Source organism: Peromyscus maniculatus, chromosome 21 (assembly GCF_049852395.1).
Source record: "Peromyscus maniculatus bairdii isolate BWxNUB_F1_BW_parent chromosome 21, HU_Pman_BW_mat_3.1, whole genome shotgun sequence".
Classification (NCBI taxonomy): domain Eukaryota; kingdom Metazoa; phylum Chordata; class Mammalia; order Rodentia; family Cricetidae; genus Peromyscus; species Peromyscus maniculatus.
The window spans coordinates 57,699,847-57,711,717 of NC_134872.1; the positions used below are offsets into that span (position 1 = coordinate 57,699,847).

Sequence of the window (11,871 nt, forward strand, 5' to 3'; positions counted from 1 at the left end):
TATCTCCTGCCCTGCCCTCTCTTTACAGATCTGGTAGAGAATGTACTATCTAGGGTGGCATTATCTGCCACTTCATGACTAGCCCCAGCCTCACCCTCCACCTCCCTTACTGGCCACTAGGAAAAGCACCAATCCAGATTCCAAATTTTACCAACTCCAAGAAATAATCATGATCCTGCTTCGTTGTTCATCTGGCCTAAGACGCTCTATGGTGTGCCCTTAGAATGCAGCCTGGGTTTATACTTCTCCTTCTGGGATAGTATTGAGCTAGGTCTCTGTAAGTTGCCACTACATAGATGCTTCAGGCCACCCTGTGCTAACCCTATCATTTCCCCTTTTACTTTCTGGAGTGGAGGAGTCTGTATCGTTCTAGGTTCCTAACAAGGCCTGTCCTTTTCTCTGATCTTTTCTCTGGATTAACCAGTCTTTGCTCCAGCTGATTCTAGCTGAGAAGCATAGACATCAAGTGGGAACACGAGGAAGAGGCCACCAACTGAGCCTCTTCTAAACTGAGCCAGGGTTCTAAACCACAAGAGTAGACGTCATCTCCCACTATAACTTATAAAATCACTTTTCTGTTTCTTTGATTTAGGTATTGAGACAGTCATAGGTATCCCAGGCTGGCCTCAAACTCTGTCTAGCCAAAGATGACCTTGAACTCGGATACTCTTATCCCCACCTCGGGTGTGCTGGGATTTTAGGTACGTGTCACAATGCTTAGCTTGAAGACAGGTTTCTTGAGGCCTTTTGCATGTCATATAATTACCTATTAATGTTCAGCTCAGTAGTTAGTAAATGGGTCAGATGGTGCAGCCATCAGCTGGAAACCGCTTTGAGAAATATCTACCTCCCTTCTACAAGAGCTCTCACTCACTGTTCTCTCCCCATCCGCCCGTCCTTCAGCACAGGGGACACTAGCCTGGTGCCCGTCTCAGTAGCTTGGCCAGCGAGGCAACTCATGTGAAGGGATTCATTGACTCTGAGGTGTCACGTGTCTGACATCTGTCACTGAGCACCATGGTTTTGAGATTCATCGACAGGTGCTAACTCATTGTCATTTTAACTTACAGTTTTCTCATTGATGATTACTGATGTTGAACATTCATTCATACTCTTGGCTATTTATATGTCTTTTAAAATAATCGCATTTATTTATTTGTTTGTTTGTTTATTTATTTATTATTTGAGGGGCGGGGAGTATGTGTGCCATAAAACAAATACAGAAGTCAGAGGACAACTTGCCAGAATCGGTTCCCTCCCCTCACCACGTGGCTTCAAACTCAGGTCTTAAGGCAAACACCAGCTATGGCCTCTCGCCAGCCAGTTTTCAGATCTCTAACTTCACCAATTGACTCACCTACTACCTGAAACTTCTAGAGACTCAGCACCACCCAAAGAAGGTAGAACTCCCCACAAACCCTCTGACCTGCATTTCCTCACTACAGAGTAGTTTTCCATTTTAAAAAGGTTTGAAGATTTCTCTGTTGAGAGACTATCAGGTTGTTACAAAATTTTTATCATTATAAGAACTATGATTACAATAAATAGTCTTATAATGTGTTGAAAGTACAGTGCATCTACTAAATAAATTCCTGGGAATAGAATTTTTGGGGATCAAAGGCATATGCTTTTTTGTATTACAAAATTACAGCGTCTATAATTTAAATAGATAAGGTCAATATTTTTCTTCTATGATGTAGAAATATACAGACGCTTTCTCAAACACTCACTGCTCTTTGAAAACCAAACTTAAAAAAAATTAAGCCAATAGATGAAAAATATCATTTCAGTATGCCTTGAATTTCCTTTCTCTTATTATGAGTAAAGTTGAATGTAGTTTTAATGTTTAAGTGTTTACATTTGAAGTTCTGGTCCACTATAATAAAATTTCAAATTTTGAATTTTGTGCCAGTCACAATAAGAGAAATACTTCGTGGTCACTCTTCCAGGAGGCACCTAGTGTTAATCTCATTGCCCGAGAATAAAACCACCACCACAGTTTAAAGCCAAATTTGAAGCAAATTTTAATTAAATACTGGCCAGGTAAATGGGCTCTGGCCAGGTCCATACCCAGGTTCCCGGGAAAAGGCCCAGAATCACAGTGTACAGTGACTTAAGAAGGAAAACCCATAATTCATTGCATTTCCCATCAGGTCCAATCAGGGGCAATCACATATCCTGACACACCTCCAGCCTGTGAACCTCCCACTCACATGTGGTCAAGCACATCCGGTACAGATGGGTCAAACAAACTTGTTTAGGGGAATGAAAAACATGTGACTTGTTATCTCCCATAAACAACAGCCTCCAGCATTTCAGGAACTATCTGTCCTTGGGCAAGGGGCTTGCAGATCTGAGGAATTTTTGTTTCAAGGATCTCTTAGGCAGTCATTAAAACTTAAAAGGTAACTTTGGCTCTCACACCAGATCATTAAAACCATAGGCAGAAAGTCAAATGGTGGTTGTCAGACCTGAAGGGAGGGGAAGAGTGGGGATTAGAGCTTTGTGGATGTAGGATTTGAAGTGTTTCAATTTGTTTCTTCTCTTCTCTTCTCTTCTCTTCTCTTCTCTTCTCTTCTCTTCTCTTCTCTTCTCTTCTCTTCTCTTCTCTTCTCTTCTCTTCTCTTCTCTTCTCTTCTCTTCTCTCTCTCTCTCTCTCTCTCTCTCTCTCTCTCTCTCTCTCTCTCTCTCTCCTCTCTTTCTTTCTTTTTCTTTTTTTTTTTGAGACAGGTTTTCTCTGTGTACTCCTAGCCATCCTGAACCAGGCTGGCCTCAAACTCAGAAATCCTCCTGCCTCTACCTCCCAAGTGCTGGGATTTAAGATGTGCACCACCACCACCTGCCTGGCGAGTTTCAATTTTTTAAAAGAGCATTTCAAATTTAAATGTGTTCTAGTAGAATACAGGGGACCCAACAAAAGAAGGAAGGTACTTTCAAGGTCAGGTTTCCTGACTGGTTCTGAGATGGAGATGTGACCATAGGAAGAATCCACACCTTGGCAAAGGTGGACTGAGATGAACTGGCAGCAAAGCTTTGCCCAGTTCTGTGAACTCTGGACCAAGAATAGCTCTTTAGAGTTTTTCTTCAATGTAGGAGAGGGCACGGGCAGGTGTACCCTGGCATCAGCTAGTCACTGGATGTGAACTGCCTTAAGTGTTAATTTGGGGTGACTCATCTCTCTTTGGCTGACAGCCATTCCTCAGATGGGGCTAAGCAGGAGTTCATGGCCAACAACATTGCTGGTGGCAGACGGTCAGAGCCTTTGCCTTGGGTAGGATGTAGGCAGCTTACCACTCTCCTAACTGTATTTAGATGACTGCATCCCTCTGTTACTGCTATTATTTGCAAAAATCCATATGTACTTGGGTCCAAGCTTAGAATGCTTTATCGAATGACTAATTCATTACTCTGCCATTAATATATAGCATTGAGCTAAAAATTGTAGCTTTAGGGATGGGGGTATGCTCAGAGATAAAGTTCTTGTCTATGATATGTAAGGCCACAAATTCAATTTCCAGTATCACAAAATAAATAAATAAATAAATAAATAAATAAATAAATAAATAAATAAATAAATAAATAATAGTGACAATTAAAAAACCTTTAATTTTCCTTTTCATTGTGAGATGGTGGTATAAAAGCACCCCTTGGCATACCAATATCTCATTTTCCCCATACCTCCTTTGTATGAGACAGGGTCTCATGTATCCCATGTTGGCCTCAAACTCACCATGTACAGATGATTTAGAACTTTGGTCCTCCTGCCTCCACCTCCTGAGTGCTCGGATTACAGGTGTACAGCACTATGGCCAGCCAGTTTATAAGAAACTAAGGTTCGCACACAGGGCTTCATGCATGCTAAAAAAACAAGCAATTTACCAGCTGAGCTACATCCCTAGCCCCCTACAGTCTTATAATCTATTTTAATACATTCTACAGCTAAGCCTTTGTTGTTTACTTTAACGTTTTCCTGGTCATTCTTACTTAGTTTTTTGCATAAGCTCTAGGTTCACTTTCTGGTAATATTTGGAAGAAATGATTGAATTAAATACATAGGTTAATTTACTCAGAATCATCATGCTCTCAAAGAATATCTTTGCCTTTCCATTTGTCCAAATTAATTTTGTGCAAATTATCTTTTTTTGTTGCTTATTAGTGTTCTCAACTTTTCTTTAGCAAAGTATTATGTATCTTGTGTTAACTTCCTACCTAGGTATATTATATTTTTACTATTTTCCTAAGTGGGACATTTGTTTTGCATTTGTGATTCACTATATATATAATATAGATATATATGTATATATAGATGTATATGTATATATATATATATATATGAATTATGTATTCATTTTAAATAATACTTGATATAATCCTCCTCTTCAGCCTCCTGGGTGCTGAGATCACAAACGTGCACCATTTGAATAAAAGACTTGCTATATAGCCTGGCCTGTATTCTAGGCTGACTTGAAACTCACAATCCTCCTGCCTCAGCTTCCAGAATGCTAGGATTAGAGACATGAGTTACCATGCCTTGCTGCCTCTTCTCTAACTATTTTGGTAAAGATTTATTATTTTATTTTCTGTATGAGTGTTTAGCCTGTATGTATATACATGCATCCCTGGTGCCAGAAGAAGCCAGAAGAGGGTGTTGGATCCCTTGGAATTAGAATTAGGGATGGTTTTTAAGCTACAGTGTGGGTCCTGGAAACTAAACCCTGGTCCCTTGCAAAAGCAGATGCCCTTGACTGCTGAGCCCATCTTTTCTCATTTTTAAGCTGCTAATGGATTTTTAGTTTTGCTTCAATTGAATACAAGGTATTTTCAAACACTAAAGTTCTAAAACACATGATTTACAAGCCATTATTGGTTATGGTCAGGTCTTCTAATTATGTTTTAGTTGTTATCTGGTTAGTGGCTCTCTTCATCATTAGATTATGACCATCCCTGTGGAAAAGGCACTGAGTGTCACCTTTCACCTTTATATTCCCGGAACTTAGCTTACTTTCTTCATATTGTTTGTTGGTAAATTAAAGAAAACTCAACAATCTAATACGATGCAGGTTAAAACAACTATTATCTACAAAATGTCTGCTAATCTCACCAGATATTGTGGTAGTTTGAATAAGAATGGCTCCATTCATATATTTGAATGACTAGTCACTACCAGGGAGTGGAACTCTGATAGGATTAAAAGGGTTAGATGTGGCCTTGTTGGAGGAAGTGTGTATCGAGGAGCATGGCCTTTAAGGTTTCAAAAGCCCATGCCAGGCTCAGTCTCTCTCTGTCTCTCTGTCTCTCTGTGTCTGTCTCTCTCTTCTCTCTGTCTCTCTGTCTCTGTCTCCCCCCCATCTCTCTGCCTATGGATCAGCTCTCAGCCACTGTTCCAGAGCCTGTGAGCCCCCATGCTCCCTGCCGTGATAATAATGGGGGAAACCTCTGCACCTGTAAGCATGCTCCCAATTTAATGCTTTCTAAGAGTGCCTTGGCCATGGTGTTTCTTCACAGAAATAGAACAGTGGCTAAGACAGATATTGATGTTAACTTCATTCGTTTTGGAAACTGTGGGATAGAATATGTTTTTGATTCAGAATGTCTCCTCACCTCAGACCAGTCATCAGTACTTCCAACCAAATAGATGCTTCCCATACCCATTCTGTCACCCAGTACCATGCCCTGGACAACCTAGAAAGCTGAAGATTTCCTCCCAGGTGGAGGGAGGAGGTAAGGTGTTGAATTTCAGGTACTGAGTGACACAGCATTTTGTAGGTCATAAGGGACACTTGAATCGCTCTGGCCAGGATCTGCCATTGGATTGCCACTTCCAACTTTTTTTTTTTTTGGAAAAAAGGCATCAAATAAATCCTGACCTATTGTATCGGTTGCTTTTGTATTGTGATAAAATGCCGTGACTGAGGCAACTTACAGAAGGAAGGGTTTATTTGGGCTTGTGGTTCTAGAAGGATAAAAGTCCATCACCATCAAAGTGGACAGACCCGGCAACAGGCAGGCATAGTGGCTGGAGCCGCGAGCTAAGCTCTCGAATCTTAAACTCCAGTTACAAAGCAGAGAGAATGAACTAGAGATGTCTCAAAGCTTTGAAGCCCCCAATGTCTGTCCCAGCCGATGGATTCTGTCTTAGTTTGGGTTCTAGTGCTGTAAAGAGACATCGTGACCATGGCAACTCTTATAAAGGAAAACATTTAATTGGGACTGGCCTATAGTTCAAAGGTTTAGTCCATTGTGGCGGGGAGCATGGCAGAATTCAGGTAGACATGGTCCTGGAGAGGTAGCTGAGTGACTTAATACTATTATACTGCTAAATGGATGTAGTATTAAACTCCCCATTCAGTTCTTACACTTATACCCTTGATTAGTACATCTCTCCACCCTCATCATAAAAGTTTCTTTTTACAGTACATATAGGGGTGAAAATTTGTCAATAGTCTTACCCAGCTGTGAACCTGTGAACTATAGTAATAACTGGCCTGGCAAGATATGCTCGCTGGTGTAATAGTGGCACAAATATTATAGAGTGACTAATCACTTCTTATTGTATTTAAAGACCACTCCACAAGATAAAACTCATGATTGATACCATTTACTAAGCCAGAAACTCATGGTTACCTAGGCCCTGGACCCTAGGGGAGGACTTAATACTATTATACTGCTAAATGGATGTAGTATTAAACTCCCCATTCAGTTCTTACACTTATACCCTTGATTAGTACATCTCTCCACCCTCATCATAAAAGTTTCTTTTTACAGTACATATAGATTAATACAAAGACCCACAACTGGTCGGTGTAAATAAGCTACTGTGAGGTACTCAACTCTGAGTGGAACATATATATAATACTCCCTCCTGGAAAGGCTCAAGGATCATCTCAGAAGAGGAGGTAGAAAGATTATAAGAGCCAGAAGTAGTGGATGAGTCCTGCATAAGATCAGGTCAGCCAAAATCCCAGCAGGGATGAGAAAGGGGTCATGAAGTCCCACCCCCAGCTCAAAAGCTAATGGCAATTGGTGGCTTCTGGGGAAGGGAGAATGTTCTAGTTATCTTTCTGTCACTTTGAAAAACAGCACAGCCAAAAGCAACTTGGAGACGAAAGGGTTCATTTGATTTATACTTCCAGGGCAAAATGAATTCTTAAGGGAAGTCAGAGCAGGGATTCACCAGGGACAGAAGCAGAAACCACAGAGCAAAGCTGCTTATTGGCTCCCTCTATGCCCTCTCCTCAGCTCTCTCTCTCTCTCTCTCTCTCTCTCTCTCTCTCTCTCTCTCTCTCTCTCTCTCTCTCTCTCTCTCCTTCCTTCCTTCTTTCTTTCCTCTTTCTTTCTTTCTTTCTTTCTTTCTTTCTTTCTTTCTTTCTTTCTTTCTTTCTTTCTTTCTTTCTCTCTCTCTCTCTCTCTCTCTCTCTCTCTCTCTCTCTCTCCTTCCTTCCTTCTTTCTTTCCTCTTTCTTTCTTTCTTTCTTTCTTTCTTTCTTTCTTTCTTTCTTTCTTTCTTTCTTTCTCTCTCTCTCTCTCTCTCTCTCTCTCTCTCTCTCTCTCTCTCTCCCTCTCTCTCCTTCCCTCCCTCCCTCTTCCTTCCTTCTTATTCCCTCCATCTCTCCCTCCCTCCCTACACCTTTCTTTCTTTCTTTCTTTCTTTCTTTCTTTCTTTCTTTCTTTCTTTCTTTCTTTCTTTCTCTCTCTCTCTCTCTCTCTCTCTCTCTCTCTCTCTCTCTCTCTCTCTCTCCCTCCCCCTCTCTTTCTTTCTTTTGACAAGGTGTCTCTGTGTAGCTTTGGTTCTAATCTCACTCTGCAGACCAGGCTGGCCTCAAACTCACAGAGATCCACCTGCCTCTGCCTCCCACATGCTGAGATTAAAGGCGTGCACCACCATGCTAAATAGCTGCTTTTCCTTTATAGCATAGGATCTCTGCCTAAGAATGGGGTGTCCAGAGTGGGCTGGGCTCTTCTATATTGATTAGCGATAAAGAAATTATCCCCAAAGACATGGATACAGGCCAAGCTGGCTGAGGCAATTCCCCCAGTGAGATTCCCTCAGATGACTCAAATTGACAGTGTCAGAGAGAGTCTTCTTTTTTCAGGGATCCAGCCAGGGAGGCTCCCCCTGCTCCAGTAGATGATCTCACATCCATGCACACACAGGAACCACGAAACACACTCAGTGAACCTTTTTTTTTTTCAAGAGTACATGAAATTTGAAGGGAAACATGGTATAGGAGAGATGGGGGGAATCAGAGGAGAGGAAATGGGGGCTAGCTTTTATCAAAACACGTTATATACATGTACGAAATTCTCAAACCCTGAAAGAGAAATTAAAAAAACAATGCAACCACGATTTGGTTGAATTGTCAGTGGTCTTACCCGGTGCTGTATTCTGCATGCTGCAATACAAACCTGCCAGGCCAGATATACCCAGCAGTGCAATAATGGCATGGTGGTTATGGGGTAACTAACCGCATTCTGATCGGATTTGAAGCTGATCCTCAGGAACGAATCTCAGGTGGGTCTGTAATCTTGGTTAAAGGCACATGGCTGGAGAAGACATAGGCCCTAGGGTAGAACACGCTATTATTACTTTGCAAAATCGTCATCTAATTGGCTGCTGAATATTTATGTTTATACTCATAGACCTGGGCTGCACTAATCCTTGGTCACAGAAGCTTTTTTTTTTTTTTAAATTTAATTTAATTTTATTTTTTGGTTTTTCGAGACAGGGTTTCTCTGTGTAGCTTTGCGCCTTTCCTGGATCTCGCCCTGTAGCCCAGGCTGGCCTCGAACTCACAAAGATCCACCTGCCTCTGCCTCTCGAGTGCTGGATTAAAGGCGTGCGCCACCACCTCCCGGCATAATTTTATTTTTTAAAACAATTTATTTATTTTTATTTTATGTGCAATGATGTATGCATGTATATCTGTGTGAGGGTGTCAGATCTTAGAGTTACAGACAGTTGTTAGCTGCCATGTGGGTGCTGGGAATTGAACCCGGGTCCTCTGGTAGAGCAGTTGGTGCTCTGAACCACTGAGCCATCACTCCAGGCCCTATTTTTTTTTTATTTTTATTTAGTTGTTTTTGCAGGGGAAGCAGTCAAGGGAGAAAGTCATAATTGGTCAAAAATGCTGAGAATAAGAGACTGAGTGCTCAGTTCTAAACAGGACATCTCTTCTCAAGTGCTGTCCGTCAACACGACCAAGGTTTGGGGCATATAACAGAAGCAGAGGCAGAGAGTGTACACGCCTGAGAACAGAGAAGAACATTGTGAAATGCTGTCTTCTGTGCATGGCACAGCTATCACACTTGTAAACTCACAACAGCTGTGGTTACCTGCACATGGCCTGCAGAGATCAAGCTAGATAAAATTCTGTCACAGATGTGGCACATGATCTCCAGGCCCTATCCCTTGTGGGTAGTGGATAACGTCGTGAGTGAATGGGTTGTTGGCCCAGGCTTGGCAATGTCAAGGATGCTCATGTTTCAAGCTCACAGGACTGGAAAGGCCTTCCCCTAGTCCAAGTACTGAGGCTGACAGTCCGTGCAGAAAGAATCAACCACCGTTTCCTCCTAGATGACTGCATCCTGATACTGCTCTGCTAACAGAGACCCTCTGCACGGAGGCTAGCTACCCCACACCCTCCATCAGCTGTGTATAATAAACCCGCCTCCATCCGCCTCCTCATGCAACTGTGTATAATAAATGTGCTGAGTTTCTGGCTTCTAGTGCTTCTCCATCACAGCCCACAGCCCACTCAATCCCTTTTCTGTACGTTATGTCTGTCATTTCTTCATTCTTTGTTTCCCCAGTCAGGTCAATCCCAAAGCCATGCAGGTCTTACAATCCTTTACTGAAGAACTAGTGGCAGTTGATCATTGCTGGGGGAAGGAGAATCATGCTTTTTTCATAGAGTATGGCCACTGGTAGGACTCCCATGATCCTGCGAATGGGCCATGCACAAATGGGGAGCACCAACCGGATTTCGTGGTTTTATGCAAATTTTGAGACATTAAGTTGAGAGGGAGATTTGTTGAGAGGGGTATGGAGGGAGTTGGAGGTGGGAAATGGGGGCTAAATATGATCGTATTTCATTGCATAACTGTATGAAACTCTCAGGAATCAACAAAAAAATCAAACAAAAATTTCAGAAAGAAATATGAAACAAAATACAATCATAAGGCGATAGTCTACACTTACATAACCACCAGAATTTTCTACAGCGATAACTTCTAGTCCTGAGAGAAGATCATGTCGAGGGCACCTTGATCTATTGATATAAATTGTTAGGATTTGGTTTTCAAAACAGCTTGATAACAAATGCCAGAAGCCCAAAGATGTCCCTAAAGATGTCCATACCGTTCTGTTTGCTCATCCGGGTGCACAGGGTTTATACAAGGAGTTGATTTACTGGAGAAGATGGTTTCCTTCAATAAATAGTCATTCCTTCTAAGACAGTCCCTACAACAACAAAAAATGCCATATCAACTAAAAATATTATGTGATTTTAAAATGTAATCAGATAACTACATGATCAAATATGAAAATGGTGCTTTATGACATAGTTAAATTTCAAAAAATAAAAAAAAAAATAAATGCATGCACACCAAGATGGCGAGGCCCCCGAAGCCTCCCACGTATATACCACCCTACCCCGCTTTAGCTTCTATGTCTGTTAGGCCTGGCGATGGTCCTAAATGAAACGACCCAGATTGCTAGGCCCTAGAGAGTACAGCTCTTGGCCACTCTTTCCTTTCTGATCTCTGCCTGCTGCAAGGGATGTCATGAAAATTGCCTGAGGTTGAATATATTTCTCCCTCTGTAGCAATAGTCCTAGTTCCACCAGGTGATTAGGGTCAATTACTCCTTCAGGCCAGCAACTTCTTTCCAAGCCTGCTGCTGACTTCTTGGCACAGGAAACCTAAGGTGACCGGGCAACAAATGAAACTTGAAATGGAAGGGGGATGCTTGCTGTGTACCAGGCAGAGCATCTTAGTTTTTGGAGCCAAGATTTGTGAACATGCAATTGCAGAGCCGTAGGGATGGAAAGTGAAATTTTTTCACATGGGTTCCTGAGAGGGCAGGTAATCAAGGCCACTGCTGCTTCAACCTTTGCTCCCAGAACTCTGCATTCTACCCATTAGGGACAGCATACCATGTGGTTGCTGTCTCAGGAGCTCCTGGAGAAGCTATAATATTGCCATTTTTATATGGTGCTGAATGGGATAGGATCACATGACCCCATGGCCATGCGCTCACTGACACATCTTCTTCTCTTTAAAGTGTCTTTTTTTTTTTTTTTTTTTTTTTTGGTTTTTCAAGACAGGGTTTCTCTGTGTAGCTTTGCGCCTTTCTTGGAACTCACTCTGTAGCCCAGGCTGGCCTCGAACTCACAGAAATCCGCCTGGCTCTGCCTCCTGAGTGCTGGGATTAAAGGCGTCCCCCGCCACCGCCGGTTTAAAGTGTCTTTTGTTACAATGAGATCTTTTAAGTATCTCTTCCGTGGATCAAGCATTCTTAAGCCATTGGGTAGTGGTACTTTCTGGGGATCTGTAAACTGGAAACATAATGTGATGGTTAGTATTAACAGTCAACTGGCAAGAATCTAGCATCGCCTACAAGATGGGTCTCTGGGCTTATCTGTGGAAGATTATTCTGATTGTGTTAATTGAGGTTGCAAGTCCTGCCCACCGTGGGTGGCACCATCCTTTGGCTGGGACCCTGACCTGGATAAATGGAGAGAAGGGACTGAACAGCGCCCTGTGTTCTCTGCTCTCTGACTGCAGGTGCGGTGTGACCAGATGCTTCAAGTTCCCGCTGCCTCAGCTTTCCTGCACGATGGGCTATGACCTTGAACTGAGATGAAATTAGCCC

At 42.2% G+C, this 11,871-nt stretch overlaps 1 long non-coding RNA gene across 1 annotated transcript; it reads right to left on the reverse strand.

Annotated features, from left to right (window-relative positions):
• Positions 1 to 3,571: 3,571 nt before the first annotated feature.
• Positions 3,572 to 11,162, reverse strand: LOC143269843 (uncharacterized). The gene is made up of 4 exons (XR_013046612.1): positions 10,357 to 11,162; positions 10,198 to 10,267; positions 8,466 to 8,561; positions 3,572 to 3,858 (listed from the first exon to the last, which is right to left on the reverse strand). It is a non-coding gene; the product is annotated as an uncharacterized LOC143269843 (long non-coding RNA).
• Between the last annotated feature and the right edge of the window lie 709 nt (positions 11,163 to 11,871).